Here is a 10050-nt window from a genome sequence, read left to right as displayed (position 1 = left end):
AGTAATCTCGTCAAGTATTGCAATTTTTTTTTCCACTAACAATTTGTAACTTTTTTATGCAAATTTTTTTTTTTAATTGAAAAGAGATGCATTTTGGAGCACTTTTGCATCATTAACATCTGTTTTGAAAATAAAAATAAAAAAAATATTGCAAGTTTGCTTTTTAGATAACTTATTTGTTTATTTTAAAAATAAAAGTAATAAAATACTGCAAGTACGTTTTTCAAATAACTTATTTTATGTGGCAAATGAAACAATATGGTTTAAAAAATGGACGAAAATGCGTGGATTTTTCTGTATATATAGAATATATTATTCCAACAAGATATAATTTAATGAACAAAAATCTAAAGGCTGAGACTACTTCACTTCAAATTTAGAACAAACAAAATACAAAATACAAAAAATAAAAAATAAAAAATAAAAAACAATAAAAAAAAGGACAACGCTGAGAATACATAATCAGCACGTTTTTTTATCCATCATTTTCTTAGGAGGGTTGATGGTGCGAAGTTGGATGTTTTTTACGTAATAATGTCGATGGACCCACATTGATGGACCCCACATTCACGTGAAGAACCGTATTACTTGCCCACAATCACTACGTCCCTCTTTAACATCGTAATCAATATTAAGCTATTTTAGCCCCCAAAATAAAGTGAATATATTATTATTAGGATATTTCTTTATATATATATATATATATTTAATTTTTTTACTCATAAAACCAATAATTTTTTGTGTTTGCAATTCACATAATTAGGAATGGATATAAATGGATCCAGATTTTTCAAACCGATCTAATCAAATTGATTTGCTTTGGTTTAGCTTGAGTTTTTATTTATGATCAATAGCAATTAGTTCGAACAATTTTTAATTTAAATTAAACTTAATTGAATTGATTAATATTGATTTTTATATCAATAATACTAGAATTATTAAAATATTTATTAAATTTATATATTAATAAATAATGTAACGATATTTAATTGAATTTTTTTAATTAATTCATCTATTTAAAAATTTATTTTTTTATATTTAGATTATATAAATATATAATCTATAATATTTTAATACGTATTATTTATTAAATAAATTTAATAAATATTTTGATATCTATGACATTATTATTATTATATATGTAATTTTTAAATATTTTATTATAATTAATTATATTTTTAATATATTTTTATTAATTATTTAACTTAAGATATTAATAATATTAAATTCAAATTATTAAAAATAAAAATATTTTTAAAATTTATTAAAGATATTTAAAAATTAAAAACTAATAAAATAATACAATGTTGGATTAAAGCCCAAACCAATCGAACTGAATCAATAATGGCCAATTCAATTTGGTTTAGCTTTTGGTTTCTTCTTAAAGTTCAATATGATTTGGATTTACAGGAAAAAAAAATATAAAAACCAATTCAACTTAATCAACATCCATTCCTAGATATAAAACTATTTAAGGGAAATATATATTTCATTTACTCATTTAATCTTTGATTTTTTTTTTTTTATTTATAAGTTCTTTGGCATGATTATGTAATACATGATAAATGATTACACGAATGTGCCTAATTTTGGCAGATACTGTCAAGATATTCTTCCCAAATCGATATATAATGGATGGTAATTTTTTTTTTTTTTCTCCTCCTTGTGATGTTTCGAATGCATGATCTTATCTGTGAGTGTGAAGAGTATGTTAGCTGAACAAACCTGATGGTAAAACAATTTTGTTTGACTGAAAAATAATCAACTAATATATAGATGCACAATCAAAGACATATTAAAAATATTTTAAATGATTCTATATATTGTTATTTATTTATTTATTTTTACCACGTTAGAAATATAAATAGTTATTCAAAAAGAAAAAAGAAAAAAAATACATACATAAATAAAACTGTTTAGGGACTCTTTCAAATTGATGTTAAAAAAAAAAAAAAGTAAAATAAACACTTAGGATGACTAAAATAAACACTAAGGATGGCTATCTACTTTTAGGGGTTCGATAGATAGTATGACTGAACGAAATGCTAAAAATAATTTTTATCAAAAATGTAACAATCACTTGGATAAAACCGTTATCAGTTTGTTTGGATAGATTGAAAATTAAATTAATCTATAATAAATTTAAAAACTGAATGTCTAAATCGCTACTTTTGAAAATGAGGATTTAAATTGCAAAAATCTAAAAATCTAAAAATATTAAAATGCAATTAATCCCAAATTGTCTTTCAATGTTGGTTGAATATGACGTGACAAAAATTTTAATCATCATTTAAAAAAAAAAAAATTCCAATTGAGCCAAAGTGCAATGATTTAAAAATTGAGGATTAAAAATGTAATATTGTAAATTTGAGGGTTAAAAGTGCAATTTCTTTAAATAAGAGGATACTAAAATGTAATTAACTTAAAATTTTAATATGAAAAGATTCCAGAATCGTCCTGTTGTTAAGCGTTACTTTAATTCTAGCGCTAATTTTCTATTTTAGATTTTGTTTCCTTTTGAAAAACATGCAAACAAAGGTTTCACAGCTGACCCAAAAAAAAAAAACAAAAAACAAAAAAAAAACGAAGGGTATATACAGAGAATTTTTGTTATTATCTAATAAAGTGACCCTTTACAATATAGGGTGGCAATGAGGGAAAATATAATAGTGGCAAAGGATCCGCATCGATCACAATAAGGTAAATACAATTTTTTATTTTTTATTTTGAAAAAAAAAAGTAATTTCTGAGACTTTGTAGGCAACGCTACATATATGATAAATCCAACTCCAAGTAACTTCTAACATGTTTTTGTTTTTAAATGCAATTAAGTTTTGTAGTAATATCTTATAGAAATTGAAAATAATTTAAAACCTATATAAAAATGCAAATAAGAACAAATATTAATAAAACCCTTATACTCATCACATAGCAGATTTTACATCTCTTAATTCGATTTCAATTTCAAGAGAACCTTAAAATTGCTACCATATATATATAATTTTTACAGTGCAAATTGTCCGCATGTGGATACATGTAAAGTTGACGCTTATTGGATAAAAATATCGGTTTTGTTGTATACTGTACACACATAAAAGACAATGCTTTTATAAAAAAAAGTATTAATTTTGAATACAATCCGCATGCGGACCGTCCGCATTGTAGAATTCTCTTATATATATATTATACTAATTTTCTAACTTTATATACTTTTTTACTAACATGCCGTAAAAATCATAATAAAAAAATTTATTTGTTTGATTTTCTAATATTTGTATTTTTTAAGTTTGGAGATGACTTGTCCATTAAAAATAATAATAATAATAATACCAGTCGAAATGAAGTTAATGAAGTTTTTTGTAAAGTACTGCAAAATATACTTGCGTTCGTGTTCTTCTGTGCTTGGAGTGCAGGGATAAATTTAGTGCTTCCCTTTATGCATTAATGCGTTCTAGCCCAGAAGCATTTTATAAAAATTTTATAAAAAGGTTTTAATTAATTTTCCTTGTGCAGTAATGGAATAATGGGCATATAAGATGTCAGGACCCGTCCAGAATTCCTCCTCCGGAACCCTAGACAGCCCTGATCCCAGGGAAATACCACCGAACCTTCCAACGGAAAATCCGGCAGCACCTCCCCTAAGGGATTTACTTACCACAAATTTACCTGCACTGAAAACACACTTCAAAAATATCCCCTTATTCCTCCCACAAACTACAAATTGGTTCCACAAATTCCAGCACTTCAAAATACAGTAATCCAGTGCAAAATAAATACAACAAGAATGAAAGAAATAGTACAACCGCAATAAAGAAGAACAGGGTACTTCATGAAGTAAAACAGCGAGGAAGATCAAGTCCGCTCCGAATGAACACCGACAACCTGGAACCTAGAGGAACGGAATTTAAGAGTGTGAGATGCTAATCATCTCAGTGAGCGACCCTACTACTATACCATATAATATCACAGTAATAAGTATAAATAATAATTATTTGGAAATAATATTTTCTCTCAAAACCCTTACAATTCTCTCAGTTGGAAAGGTTCCCCTTTTAAAACAATTTCACAAAACCCTTTATCCATATTCCCCGAAAACCAAGACATCAATTAAATACCAGAAGCGGTAACAATTATATTTTTAATTCCAATTCAGTTTCCAAACATTTTATTTTTAAAACACAGTTCTGAAAATCATTTGATGCACCCACTATATACCAATGGCGCCAACAGTACCCAGTGTCCCAAGGTACCGCCAGACAGGAGGTTATAGAGAGAAACCGGCATACGGTCGCGTGGCGTCCCACAGCGCCGCTGCTAACCTGGTGTCCCGGCCAAAGGGGGGTGGCCGCCCTCTCCGATGGCATCCACAGGACACCCTCATAATATCAACCGCGCGCTACTCACACCCACCTGCGCGCTAATCACATCACCTGCGCGCTAATCACACCCACCTGCGCGCTAATCACAACCATGTGCACACTAACCATATCACATATACCATATCACATAATCAGAACACCAGTACGTGCACGGTGCATCTAAAAATTATAAAATCCGCAAATTTAAATTATAAAACAAATTTCACATTTTTCATAAGCATAGCGGGCATAATCCATCCGCTTGAACCGGGAAATTCTCCACAATTTCCTTATAATCAATGCCATAAATTCCATGATTTTCAAATCCACCAACTCCCAAATCCATCAATTCAAATATCCACATTTTTCCAAGCATAAATAATTTCTCGAAATATCATAATCAAATCTCATAATATTCCATGGGCATATTTTATAAAAATTGAAATCACCAACATAACCAAATATTTTCCTTGAAATATTTGAAATTCAAATCGTGCCCAATTTAACATTAAAACCACACCAATTTCAAAATCCTCAAAACCATAAATTAATTTCACATGGCATAAATTGGTGAAATACACATTTTTTTAAATCCGATAAATTCACAAATAATTCCACCATAAATCAAATAAATATTTGGCACATAAAAATTAAATTCCAAATATTTAAATCACACATAATATATTCACCAATTAAATTTCCCAAAATTAAATTGAAGGTGGGTCACTCACCTGGAGCACGCAATTAACCCATGATCCACTACGGGATCAATTCTACGACTCACCGGTGCTCCTAGAACAAAATTCACAGACAGTCAAATAAATTAATATTTTATTCGGGTAAATAATACCCGGTACCCGGGGGGTCAAAACACAAACGATAACTAAAATTTACGAATCATATACCGAATCGAAGCTCGAGTGATGCTAATCACAGATCCGGTCTTAATTTCCGATGATCGTACCCGACGGGGTTTGAATTTCGTCGGGAAGCTTTTCGGGTTTCGGCTCCGCAATTCTCCCAAACCGTCGCGAATTGGCGGAAACGGAAGTCGGATTTGGGTTCAGGAGGTCGAACACTGCGGACTGGAGCTGGCCGGAATTTTCGGGTACTCGCCGGAACAGTATTTTCCGGCGGGCCGCCACGTCACCGGCAACCGTCGCCGGAACAGTATTTTCCAGAAGTGGCCGTTTGCTGTGAAATTTTGCAGATTTGTAGATCGTGAGGAGAGCAATCCAACGGGACCGACGGTGAGCAAAACGGAGGTCGGACGGCGGAGAAATCACCGTTTGAAGATTTTCGACCCCTCGCCAGAAAACGCTCCGATCCCGGCGCGTCGGTGGTCCGATGGCCGTGATTTTTGGTGGGTAGGCCGGACTTGAGGAGAGGATGCTGGGTGTATGGCACGTGTACTGTATATTGGCCGGAATAGTGCCGATTCGCGGTGGCCGGCGGTGGAGGGGGAAAAATCGCCGCCAAACTTCGGACGTCCGATCCGGGCGCGTCCGGCGGCCGTTCGCCGTGAAATTTGGAGGTTTTGCCGGAAATGAGGTGGGCAATCTGGCTGGCCGGCGCGTGTACAGTAACTAGGCCGGAAAAACGTGAAAATGACCGGCGGCCGGCGGGTCCTCTCTCTCTCTTTCTGTCAGGACCCGTCCGGAATTCCTTCCCCGGAACCCTAGACAGCCCTGATCCCAGGGAAACCCTACCGAACATTCCAACGGAAAATTCGGCAGAGCCTCCCCTAAGGGATTTACTTACCACAAAATTCCCTGCACTGAAAACACACTTCAAAAATATCCCCTTATTCCTCCCACAATACTACAAATTGGTTCCACAAATTTGAGCACTTCAAAATAAATACAGTAATCCAGTGCATAATAAATACAACAAGAATGAAAGAAATAGTACAACTGCAATAAAGAAGAACAGGGTACTTCACGAAGTAAAACAGCGATGAAGATCAAGTCCGCTCCGAGTGAACACCGACAACCTGGTACCTAGAGGAACGGAATTTAAGAGTGTGAGATGCTAATCATCTCAGTGAGCGACCCTACTACTATACCATATAATATCACAGTAATAAGTATAAATAATAATTATTTGGAAATAATATTTTCTCTCAAAACCCTTACAATTCTCTCAGTTGGAAAGGTTCCCCTTTGAAAACAATTTCACAAAACCCTTTATCCATATTCCCCGAAAACCAAGACATCAATTAAATACCAGAAGCGGTAACAATCATATTTTTAATTCCAATTCAGTTTCCAAACATTTTATTTTTAAAACACAGTTCTGAAAATCATTTGATGCACCCACTATATACCAGTGGCGCCAACAGTACCCAGCGTCCCAAGGTACCGCCAGACAGGAGGTTATAGAGAGAAACCGGCATACGGTCGCGTGGCGTCCCACAGCGCCGCTGCTAACCTGGTGTCCCGGCCAAAGGGGGGTGGCCGCCCTCTCCGATGGCATCCACAGGACACCCTCATAATATCAACCGCGCGCTACTCACACCCACCTGCGCGCTAATCACATCACCTGCGCGCTAATCACACCCACCTGCGCGCTAATCACAACCGTGTGCACACTAACCATATCACATATACCATATCACATAATCAGAACACCAGTACGTGCACGGTGCATCTAAAAATTATAAAATCCATAAATTTAAATCATAAAACAAATTTCACATTTTTCATAAGCATAGCGGGCATAATCCATCCGCTTGAACCGGGAAATTCTCCACAATTTCCTTATAATCCATACCAAAAATTTCATGATTTTCAAATCCACCAACTCCCAAATCCATCAATTCAAATATCCACATTTTTTTTTCCAAGCATAAATAATTTCTCGAAATATCATAATCAAATCCCATAATATTTTATGGGCATATTTCATAAAAATTGAAATCACCAACATAACCAAATATTTTCCTTGAAATATTTGAAAATCAAATCGTGCCCAATTTACCATTAAAACCACACCAATTTCAAAATCCTCAAAACCATAAAATAATTCCACACGGCATAAATTTGTAGAATTCGCATTTTCTTAAATCCAATAAGTTCATAAATACTTCTACAATAAATCCAATAAATATTTGGCACATAGAAATTAAATTCCAAATATTTAATTCACACATAATATATTCATCAATTAAATTTCCCAAAATTAATTTGAAGGTGGATCACTCACCTGGAGCACGCAATTAACCCATGATCCACTACGGGATCAATTCTACGACTCACCGGTGCTCCTAGAACAAAATTCACAGACAGTCAAATAAATTAATATTTTATTCGGGTAAATAATACCCGGTACCCGGGGGGTCAAAACACAAACGATATCTAGCATTTACGAATCATATACCGAATCGAAGCTCGAGTGATGCTAATCACAGATCCGGTCTTAATTTTCGATGATCGTACCCGACGGGGTTTGAATTTTATCGGGAAGCTTTTCGGGTTTCGGCTCCGCAATTCTCCCAAACCGTCGCGAATTGGTGGAAACGGAAGTCGGATTTGGGTTCAGGAGGTCGAACACTGCGGACTGGAGCTGGCCGGAATTTTCGAGGTACTCGCCGGAACAGTAATTTCCGGCGGCCGCCACGTCACCGGCAACCGTCGCCGGAACAGTAATTTCCGACGGTGGCCGTTTGCTGTGAAATTTTGCAGATTTGTAGATCGTGAGGAGAGCAATCCAACGGGACCGACGGTGAGCAAAACGGAGGTCGGACGGCGGAGAAATCACCGTTTGAAGATTTTCGACCCCTCGCCGGAAAACGCTCCGATCCCGGCGCGTCGGTGGTCCGATGGCCGTGATTTTTGGTGGGTAGGCCGGACTTGAGGAGAGGATGATGGGTGTATGGCGCATGTACTGTATATCGGCCGGAATAGTGCCGATTCGCGGTGGCCGGCGGTGGAGGGGAAAAATCGCCGCCAAACTTCGGACGTCCGATCCGGGCGCGTCCGGCGGCCGTTCGCCGTGAAATTTGGAGGTTTTGCCGGAAATGAGGTGGGCAATCTGGCTGGCCGGCGCGTGTACAGTAACTAGGCCGGAAAAACGTGAAAATGACCGGCGGCCGGCGGGTCCTCTCTCTCTCTTTCTCTCTCCTCTCTCTCTTTCTCTCTCTTCTCTCTCTTTCTCTCTCTTCCCCGAGAGTTTTTCAAAATTAAACCCTGCGTGACACTGTTCATGCCACGTGGACCACTCAGAAGCTGACACGTGGCATTTCACTGTTCACGACCCAAAAACATTAAAATAATACGGTATCCGGTAAACTTCAAACGTCCATAACTTTTTAACCACATGTCCGATTTAAGCGTGCCGCTAGTCTATGAACTCGTATCGACGAGTACTTTACAACCATACAAGAGTCAACTCACAATTACATCACAAGAAAAAGTCAACTCCCGGCACCTTTTAGACAGTTTACACTTCAACTTGTTTTGCCCATAACTTTCAAACCGTAGCTCCGTTTTCGACGTGCTACTAGTCTACGAACTCAGGGCGTCATGCACTTCGCCACGGTACCCTGGTCAACTCGAAATTCCCACCGAGTCAAAAAGTCAACTTTTGACCCCTTTGGTCAACGGTCAACGTGCACGGATTCCGGTGCGATTCGGGACGGGGTGTTACATAAGAACTTTAGAAGAAATTTTTATAAGATCATCAATTCCTACTTTAAGGATATATATATATATATATATATATATATATATAATGAATTATATATTAATTCATATCAAGTAATAAGTTATATTCATAAAACTTCATATTTATTAACTTTCATATAATTCAGCAGACGCCATGAATAGCTTACACTTTATCTAATTTTATAATTAGAAGCCACAACAGCAGTGGTTAAGGCAAAGAGAGAGAAAACTAGGAATCACTCCGTGGCATATGCAATATTTATTTAGTTTGACTTCTGATTAACAGCAAAAGCAGCAGCTTCTGGTGTGCATTTCGGGTGACAAAAATCAGTAACATCAGCTCACCTACGTTGCGGAGGAACGCTGAGAGATCAGAAGCAGGTTTCACACGTTGCGCACCGCTCAGTGCCTTTGAAAACTTGTCTGCAATGGCATTGCGGCTGGTAGCTTGTGGATGAGCACTTGTCGCAGCGTGGCCCATCCGGCTTCTTGTGTTTCACTATTTTATTTTCATCACAAATAATTATATAAGAGGTGGGTGAAAAATAATGTATCGATATCGGTTTTGATATAACGAGAAACTAGCAGGGAGGAATTGTAAATGACAACTCATCAGATAATATGATTTATTTGATTTGACACCTGTAGATAACTGTATTCTATGCTTTTTTTTTATAAATTTTCCACTATATCAAATCCATATTTATATATATTTTTTAATAATATATATGTCTAAACTAATAAGATATTATGTAATAGATACCAGTTGAAGAGAAATCTGATTGTTGGAAGCATGAATATAAAAATCCATGATATTATTGATATTTCTGTCGATATTTTTTAATTTTTTTTTAGATTTGATATCAATAAGAGGATAAAAAATATCCACCAACATATTTAATACTGATAAGAAATTAAAATTTATTTATCACCTACAAAAATATCAAATTTATTCATAATTGTTGAAGATTCCGACAATTATTAATGGAAATTGAAGAAAAAAATGTGAATTTTTATTGAAATATAGA

Source organism: Ziziphus jujuba, chromosome 2 (assembly GCF_031755915.1).
Source record: "Ziziphus jujuba cultivar Dongzao chromosome 2, ASM3175591v1".
Classification (NCBI taxonomy): Eukaryota; Viridiplantae; Streptophyta; class Magnoliopsida; order Rosales; family Rhamnaceae; genus Ziziphus; species Ziziphus jujuba.
This window is presented reverse-complemented; position numbering follows the sequence as displayed.